Here is a 10,509-nt window from a genome sequence, read left to right on the forward strand (position 1 = left end):
ACACCCAGGCCTGTTTATTGCCAGACCTGTTGAATCAAGAAATCACTTAAATAGAAGCTGTCTGACAAAAGATCTCAAAATGCAAGACATCATGCCGTGATCCAAAGAAAAACAGGAACAGATGAGAAACAATTTAATGGACATCTATCAGTCTGGAAAGGGTTACAAAGCCATTTCTAAAGCTTTGGGACTCCAACTAACCATGGTGAGAGCCATTATCCACAAATGGAGAAAATTTGGTACAGTGGTGAACCTTCCCAGGAGTGGCCGGCCTACCAAAATTACGCCAAGAGCGCAGCGACGACTCATCCAAGAGGTCACAAAAGAACCCACAACAACATCTAAAGAACTGCAGGCCTCACTTGCCTCAGTTAAGGTCAGTGTTCATGACTCAACCATAAGAAAGAGACTGGGCAAAAATGGCATCCATGGCAGAGTTCCAAGGTGAAAACCACTGCTGACCAAAAATAACAAAGGTTCGTCTCACTTTTGGCAAAAAAACATCTTGATGATCCCCTAGACTTTTGGGGAAATATTCTGTGGACTGATGAGACAAAAGTTGAACTTTTTGGAAGGTGTGCGTCCCATTACATCTGGCGTAAAAGTAACACAGCATTTCAGAAAAAGAACATCATACCAACAGTCAAATATGGTGGTGGTAGTGTGGTGGTCTGGGGCTGCTTGCTGCTTCAGGACCTGGACGACATGCTGTGATTGATGGAATGAATTCTGCTCTCTACCAAAAAATCCTGAAGGAGAATGTCCGACCATCCGTTCGTGACCTCAAGCTGAAGCGCACTCGTGTTCTGCAGTAGGACAATGATCCAAAACTCACAAGCAAGTCCACCTCTGAATGGCTTAAAAAAACTAAATGAAGGTTTTGGAGTGGCCTAGTCAAAGTCCAGACTTGAATCCGATTGAGATGCTGTGGAGTGACCTTAAAGGTGGTTCATGCTCGAAAACCCCCCAATGTGGCTGAATTAAAACAATTCTGCAAAGAAGAGTGGGCCAAAATTCCTCCACAGCGATGTGAAAGACCCATTGCCAGTTATCGCAAATGCTTGATTGCAGTTGTTGCTGCTGAGGGTGGGACTACCAGTTATTAGGTTTTTCTGGGCAATTACTTTTTCACATAGGGCCATGAAGGTTCGGATAGCTTTTTTCTGTTAATAAATAAAATCATCACTTAAAAACTGCATTTTGTGTTTACTTGGGTTATCCTTGTGTAATATTAAAATTTGTTTGATGATCTGAAACATTTAAGTGTGACAAATGTGCAAAAAAATAAGAAATCAGGACGGGGGCAAATACTTTTTCACAGCACTGTATATGCAGGGTTAAAGACACATTCTTTATGATTGTCATTAGCATGCAGTCTCTCCTCTCGCTACAGCTCATTTTGTTTGAATTATTATTTGAATTATAATAAATTAATATATTTGTAGGGGTTGATGCATTTTTCGTAGGGCAAATCTGGTCTGTGATATTGAGTTGGAAATGTAAAACTTTAGAGTACTTAAGTATCGAATAGATTGAAAGTTTGCCGTTTTTTTGGCCATTAGGCTACACTTTACAATAGGACTCAATTCTTATTGACCGCAGCATCTATCGGTAGTCTAAACTGTGACACAAATTGGGGGATTTTTCATACCTAGCTGAGCAATTAGACTATCCTTTTGTAAATGAACGGTGGGAACGTTTCAGTCAGTCACTCTCCTATCGCACTAGAGTCCTGCATTAGGCAAAAAATCAGCTGCCAGCTATTGTGAAAGAATACTTGTTAATTTTGTTGATTTCCTCTATCGCTTCAAGAGGTCAACTGTCCACCTGGTAATTTGGAGGTTCCAAAGGATAAAGCATCACCTTCAGATGGATGTGTGGATTTAGAGAGGATCCAACTGCACGCCTGCGACCAGGCACGGTGGATGACATTCTCTTCCTGCACATCAATTAGAAGAAATCCTGTTACGATTGGACTGTTTTTAACGTTATTGTTTTAATATATTTATTTGTTGTCTAATATTAGAAGGATCTTTAAAGCGATTTCAGTTGTCAATTTGCCGCATTGCATTGTGAAATAAATATATATCTGTCTTTAATTCATGGGGTGGTTTCTTTTTAGCCAAATGTTGAATAGACATGCAGACAATTGAATTAATGCAGGGAGGAAAATAGGAATAATAGCCTACTGTCTGTAGTCATAAAAACAATTAGGCTAAATAAATTGATATTAATTTGTTGGGTAACTGATCGGCTCTCAGAACTCATTAAGAGGCGGCTTCTATCTTCAATAAAATCATTCATTCAGAAGGTTAAACCAATAGGTTTTAGGCCTGCTGTAAATTAAATTAGATTACCAGATACATTTTTCATTGGGTTATAATAATCCCTACCTTCTGGGAACGTTATACAGTCTAAAAGTTATGGGTGGAATTAGAAATTTGGCTGTCAGAATTATTAAAATCAACGAATTAAATGCTTTATTTTCTAAATGTTGAAAGTGCGTGTGGGCGATGGAGAGAAACAAAATGGTGCAGTTTGAGGCCATGTGGCGGAGAGTGATGAGGGTGCTGGAGAGGGGGGTGAGAGCAGGTGGGTCTGGGCAGGTGTTATGTAGTTGTCGTTTGTATGTGTGTATGTGTTGTATTGTCTAAAAATATAAAATATATATATACTTTTTATTATCAGGAAAAATGACAAGTTTGCAACACGCACCTGATTATTCATTATGAATAGGATATATTTGATTTGTTTCATTTACATTCTTCATTGTAACCACAATGTCACAAATATTTGAACACACACAACATGAGCAGATGAACTTGTTCAAAACATTTCTTTATTAAAGACAATCAGAAAGAATGTTGGTACTCATTTATTTTGATCCAAAGACACGAAAGAGTGAGTCACTCAGCTTTATGCTGCGAAATAGCCTACTAAATAGGTGAATATATTAAATTGCCTAAATAAAATAGTACATTTCATAAATAAATGAAGTAGCTCAGGTCTTGAAAGTAGGGGCAACATTTTTCCCCTCCCTATCCTCGCTGGACTCGCTTTCATTCAGTTTCTTCTTCACATCAGCAAAGAAGGACTCGGTGTTTCAGAAACTCACTTTATATCAATCTTTCACACTGTGGTAAATAAAGGCAGTTTTATTTCTGTTCTTGTCACACCCTGATCTTTCACCTGTCTTTGTGCTTGTCTCCACCTCCCACCAGGTGTCTCTCCCCTCATTATCCCCTGTGTATTTATACAGTTGAAGTCGGAAGTTTACATACACTTAGGTTAGAGACATTAAAAGTCATTTTTCAACCACTCCACAAATTTCTGGTAAACAAACTATAGTTTTGGCAAGTTGGTTAGAACATGTTCTTTGTACATGACACAAGTAATTTTTCCAACAATTGTTTACAGACAGATTATTTCACTTATAATTCACTGTATCACAATTCCAGTGGGTCAGAAGTTTACATACACTAAGTTGACTGTGCCTTTAAACAGCTTGGAAAAATCCAGAAAATGATGTCATGGCTTTAGAAGCTTCTGATAGGCTAATTGACATAATTTGAGTCAATTGGAGGTGTACCTGTGGATGTATTTCAAGGCCTACCTTCAAACTCGGTGCTTCTTTGCTTGACATCATGGGAAAATCAAAAGACCTCATAAAATCAGCAAAGAAATCCAATCAGCAACGACCTCATAAAAAAAATGTAGACCTCCACAAGTCTTGTTCATCCTTGGGAGCAATTTCCAAACGCCTGAAGGTACCACGTCCATCTGTATTAACAACAGTACGCAAGTATAAACACCATGGGACCACGCAGCCATCATACCGCTCAGGAAGGAGATGCGTTCTGTCTCCTAGAGATGAACGTACTTTGGTGTGAAAAGTGCAAATCAATCCCAGAACAACAGAGAAGGACCTTGTGAAGATGCTGGAGGAAACTGGTAGAAAAGTATCTATATCCACAGTAAAACGAGTCCTATATCGACATAACCTGAAAGGCCGCTCCGCAAGGAAGAAGCCACTGCTCCAAAACCGCCATAAAAAAGCCAGACTATGGTTTATAATTGCACATGGGGACAAAGATCATACTTTTTTGAGAAATGTCCTCTGGTCTGACGAAACAAAAATAGAACTGTTTGCCCATAATGACCATTGGAGGAAAAAGGGGGACACTTGCAAGCCGAAGAACACCATCCTAACCGTAAAGCACGGGGGTGGCAGCATCATGTTGTGGGGGTGCTTTGCTGTTTTCAAAAAATAGATGTCTTTATGACAAAGGAAAATTATGTGGTTATATTGAAGCTACATCTCAAGACATCAGTCAGGAAGTTAAAACTTGGTCGCAAATGGGTCTTCCAAATGGACAATGACCCTAAGCATACTTCCAAAGTTGTGGCAAAATGGATTAAGGACAACAAAGTGTAGGTATTGGAGTGGCCATCACAAAGCCCTGACCTCAATCTTATAGGAAATTTGTGGGCAGAACTGAAAAAGCGTGTGCGAGCAAAGAGGCCTACAAACCTGACTCATTTACACCAGCTCTGTCAGGAGGAATGGGCCAAAATTCACCCAACTTATTGTGGGAAGCTTGTGGAAGGCTATGTTTGATCCAACGTTTGAACAATTTAAAGGCAATGCTACCAAATACTAATTCAGTGTATGTTAACTTCTGACCCACTGGGAATGTGATAGAAGAAATAAAAGCTGAAATAAATAATTCTATCTACTATTATTCTGACATTTCACATTCTTAAAATAAAGTGGTGATCTTAACTGACCTAAGACAGGGCATTTTTACTATGATTAAATGTCAGGAATTGTGAAAAACTGAGTTGAAATGTATTTGGCTAAGGTGTATGTAAATGTCTGACTTCAACTGTACCTGCGTTTTCTGTTGTCAGTTTTTCTTGTCCCGTCAAGTCCTACCAGCATGTTCCTGTGTTTCCTGTGCTCTAGTTTTTGTTTTTCTTAGTCTTCCCATTTCTGATCTTTCTGCCTGTTCTGACCCTTATCCTGCCTGACGTCCTGTACATGCCTGACTCTGATTTGGATTACGACCCTTTGCCTGCCTTAACTTTTGCCTGCCCCTTGAACTATGTTAAACTCTGGGACTCGTACTCTCTTCCTCCTGTGTCTGCGTCTGGGTCTTAGCCTGAGCCGGGGATATGTTTTTGAGGGAGAGAAACCAAAAGCCAACCGTGCCCATTTTTCGATAGTGTGCCATTGTATTTACCTAAGTTCTCTCTCAATTCCGGGACCACCCGCCAGCAATAATTTTTTTGTTGCCTGATGCAAGACTCTCAGACTGAAACATTCACAACTTCATTAATTTATGAAAATATAGTAAATTTGTGCCACAGTTAGACTACCGATAGCTCAGTGTTCTAACGCCCCATTGTGAAAGTGTGGTGCAATGACAGAATAATGCAATTTACCACAATCTGCCACCAGGTACCACAAACGGTCGTGGCATAAGCTCAAAACTTTTAAAGGAAGAACTACTGTAGGTTGTAATATGGCTTTTTTCCCCTGGCATGGCTTCCCCAGTGATTTGACCCACGCACCACTACTGATGGATGTCTTTTCATTAAGATCTAACCCTGTGGCTGTGAAGGCACCATGATCACATAATTCCTTTTAGATTTAGAGAGAAGGATTATCTGAATGCTGACCATTGTACCCTTGATATTGGTGACATCATCACTGACAGTATGGAGGATGAGGGTCTCCTGCTCTCCTGACAGTTGCAGCTTCAGGCAGTAACATTGTTCTCTCTGCTCCATCATCCAGAATGGCATAAATCTTGAGATACTTGGATCCATTTCTCAACAGCACCGGAACCACCTTCAGGAGAACCCAACCAACTTGGTTGAAATGAGTGAGGAACACTCTGCCATTAGAGACTTCGATTGGGGAAGCAGATGGTTCCTGCTGGGCCACCTGATGAAACACCTGTAAATGTATCTCACAACAATTGTGACATGGCTTCTTCAGGGTACACTCTTCAGGCAAGTGGGCATGGCCACACCTCGAGCAACATTTGACATCTTTTATCCACTCCTCTATCTTGTTCTTAGATTCTCCCTTGATCTTCGGGCACCTGGTGATGAAGTGTTCACTGCTTTTACAGAAGAGATGGTGGATAGTGAAGTTCATATGGGGTTCAGTTGTAGGAGGTACTGCTGAATGAGTGTGCTATGTACTCCTGGATTTAGGGGGGTCTGCACTGTGATAGATGTTGGTGGTTTTACCCTTGAAACTGGGGGTCTGCCTCTCCCTGTTATTGATGATAGCAGTGGACCAGTCGGTGGGACCAGTTGCTGAGTGAATGAGGAACGGATGTCATCAACCTTCTCTTGAAAGTGGTTGACAAAGTCGTCCGCAGAGAGGGAGGGGAAGGGGGTGGAGGATTAAGGAGCACGGAGAAGGTGGAAAATAATTTCCTAGGGTAAGAGGCAGAAGCTTGACATTTAGTGGCTTTAGCAGCATACATGGAGGAAAAGAAGGTAGAGAGGGAGTGAATGGATGATAGGCCCTCAGGAAGTTTAGTTTTCCTCCATTTTCACTTAGCTACCTTGCTTTGTAAGCTAACAATGAGTCCCTGACGGAGCAGGAGGAGAGAGTCGAGCCAGCTGTGAGGTAAGGGGACAATGCGAGTCATAAGTTGCGGAAAGGGAGGAGAGTAAGGTCGAAGAGGCAGAATCAAGAGACAGGAGGGAGAAGGATTTAGCAGAAGGGAGAGATGATAGGATAGAAATGGAGAGAATAGTGGGTGAGAGAGAGTGAAGATTGTGATGGCGCATGAAGGGGCTAGTTGGCTATGGTTGGAGGAAAGGGAGACAGAAAGGAAAACAAAGTAGTAATCAGAGACCTGGAGGGGGCTGCAGTGAGATTAGTAGGTGAACAGCCTCTAGTAAAGATGAGGTCAAGTGTATTGCCTGCCTTGTGAGTTGGAGGGTATGGTGAAAGGGTGAGGTCAAAAGGGGCAAGGAAGGGAAAGAGAGTTGGAAAGAAATTAATCGAAGGCAGATGTCGGGAGGTTGAAGTCGCCAAGTATGTAGAGTGGTGAGCCATTGTCAGGTAATGAGCTTATCAAGGTGTCAAGCTCATTGAGGAACTCTCCAAGGGCCCCTGGTGGGCGATAGTTGACAATGTTAAGCTTGAGTGAACAAGTGACAGTATGGAATTCAAATGAGAAGCTGGACAGGCGAGAGAGGTAAAAAATAGAAAATCTCCAGTTAGGAGAAATTAGTAAGAAATTGTTGAGTTTGAATGGACTGTATAGCTGGTTTGAGTGAGAATGGTGATGGCCACCAAAGGGCTCCTGTGAGAGAGACTCAGGGCTTCACTTTGATTGGTTTTATTTTGGCAGTTCAATCATCAGAGGACAATAGTTGTATGTATGGTTATGAAAACAAAAGGAAGCATTTGGCAGGTGGCATATTTAATATAATCCACAGGAAACATTAAAAGCAGAATTCCATTACCCTGGCATTACACAGTTAAACAATACACTTTTCCCAGACAATGCTACTCTCAAAGTAGCAATACTGAAAAGGCATGGACTTGAGTGGCCAATATGCTAATCGTTAAATGCTACAACAATATAACATGACTGTTCTGCCCTCACAATGTGTATGCTAAGCTACAAAGCTTGGCAGACAGTTTACACTCTTCCAATAAAGAGTCAGGAAGCATTGGCACTGTTAAGAATCTTTAGTAGAATATATTTTGTTTGTAAAACTGTAACAGATACAGAAAGGAGAAAATGTATGAGAAAAAGTCACTATATAAATTCATACAAATGGATACAAATAAAGAACAGCATCTCTATCACGAGTTAACAACAAGAAAACGATCCTAGCTAGCCAACATAACCATGCAGAAATGATGACAATTTACATCACAGGAAAGGTGCCACAAAACATACAGTGGGGAGAACAAGTATTTGATACACTGCCGATTTTGCAGGTTTTCCTACTTACAAAGCATGTAGAGGTCTGTCATTTTTATCATAGGTACACTTCAACTGTGAGAGACGGAATCTAAAACAAAAATCCAGAAAATCACATTGTATGATTTTTAAATAATTAATTTGCATTTTATTGCATGACATAAGTATTTGATCACCTACCAACCAGTAAGAATTCCGGCTCTCACAGACCTGTTAGTTTTTCTTTAAGAAGCCCTCCTGTTCTCCACTCATTACCTGTATTAACTGCACCTGTTTGAACTCGTTACCTGTATAAAAGACACCTGTCCACACACAATCAAACAGATTCCAACCTCTCCACAATGGCCAAGACCAGAGAGCTGTGTAAGGACATCAGGGATAAAATTGTAGACCTGCACAAGGCTGGGATGGGCTACAGGACAGTAGGCAAGCAGCTTGGTGAGAAGGAAACAACTGTTGGCGCAATTATTAGAAAATGGAAGAAGTTCAAGATGACGGTCAATCACCCTCGGTCTGGGGCTCCATGCAAGATTTCACCTCGTGGGGCATCAATGATCATGAGGAAGGTGATGGATCAGCCCAGAACTACACGGCAGGACCTGGTCAATGACCTGAAGAGAGCTGGGACCACAGTCTCAAAGAAAACCATTAGTAACACACTACGCCGTCATGGATTAAAATCCTGCAGCGCACGCAAGGTCCCCCTGCTTAAGCCAGTGCATGTCCAGGCCTGTCTGAAGTTTGCCAATGACCATCTGGATGATCCAGAGGAGGAATGGGAGAAGGTCATGTGGTCTGATGAGACAAAAATAGAGCTTTTTGGTCTAACTCCACTCGCCGTGTTTGGAGGAAGAAGAAGTATGAGTACAACCCCAAGAACACCATCCCAACCGTGAAGCATGGAGGTGGAAACATCATTCTTTGGGGATGCTTTTCTGCAAAGGGGACAGGACGACTGCACCGTATTGAGGGGAGGATGGATGGGGCCATGTATCGCGAGATCTTGGCCAACAACCTCCTTCCCTCAGTAAGAGCATTGAAGATGGGTCGTGGCTGGGTCTTCCAGCATGACAACGACACGAAGCACACAGCCATGGCAACTAAGGAGTGGCTCCGTAAGAAGCATCTCAAGGTCCTGGAGTGGCCTAGCCAGTCTCCAGACCTGAACCCAATAGAAAATCTTTGGAGGGAGCTGAAAGTCCATATTGCCCAGCGACAGCCCCGAAACCTGAAGGATCTGGAGAAGATCTGTAGGGAGGAGTGGGCCAAAATCCCTGCTGCAGTGTGTGCAAACCTAGTCAAGAACTACAGGAAACGTATGATCTCTGTAATTGCAAACAAAGGTTTCTGTACCAAATATTAAGTTCTGCTTTTCTGATGTATCAAATACTTATGTCATGCAATAAAATGCAAATTAATTACTTAAAAATCATACAATGTGATTTTCTGGAGTTTTGTTTTAGATTCCGTATCTCATAGTTGAAGTGTACCTATGATAAAAATTACAGACCTCTACATGCTTTGTAAGTAGGAAAACCTGCAAAATCGGCAGTGTATCAAATACTTGTTCTCTCCACTGTATACACACAATCTAAGTGTCCAAATAGCTTTTATGGCTGCATCCCGCTACCAGGATCGATATGACAGCAGCCAGTGAAAGTGCAGGGCGCCAAATTCAAACAACAGAAATCTCATAATTAAAATTCCTGAAACATACATGTATCTTATATCATTTTAAAGGTAATCTTGTTGTTAATCCCACCAAAGTGTCCGATTTCAAATATGCTTTTCAGCGAAAGCACTACAAACGATTATGTTAGGTCACCACCAAACGACAATAAGCACAGACATTTTCCCAGCGAAAGATAGCTTTCACAAAAAGCAGAAATAGAGATAAAATTAATCACTAACATTTGATTGTCTTCATCAGATGACACTCATAGGACTTCATGTTACACAATACATGCATGTTTTGTTTGATAAAAATCTGAGTTTACATTGGCGCGTTACATTCAATAGTTTCAAAAACATCAAGTGATTTTGCATAGCCACATCGTTTCAACAGAAATACTTATCATAAATGTAGATGATAATACAAGTTATACACATGGAATTATAGATATACCTCTCCTTAATGCAACCGCTGTGTCAGATTTCAAAAAAACTTTATGGAAAAAGCAAATCATGCAATAATCTGAGACGGAGCTCAGAACAATAGCCAAATTAGCCGCCATGTTGGGGTCAACAGAAACCAGAAAATACATGATAAATGTTTCCTTACCTTTGATGAACTTCATCAGAATGCAGTCCTAGGAATGCCAGGTCCACAATAAATGCTTGATTTGTTCGATAATGTCCGTTATTTATGTCCAATTAGCTACTTTGGTTAGCGCGTTAGCGGTAAACAATTCCAAAGTCACAAAGCGCATCCACTATAACGTGACGAAATGTCCAAAAGTTCCGTAACAGTCAGTAGAAACATGTCAAACGATGTACTGAATCAATCTTTAGAATGTTGTTAACATACATCTTGAATAACGTTCCA

This window comes from Salvelinus alpinus, chromosome 19 (genome assembly GCF_045679555.1).
Source record: "Salvelinus alpinus chromosome 19, SLU_Salpinus.1, whole genome shotgun sequence".
NCBI classification, from domain to species: domain Eukaryota; kingdom Metazoa; phylum Chordata; class Actinopteri; order Salmoniformes; family Salmonidae; genus Salvelinus; species Salvelinus alpinus.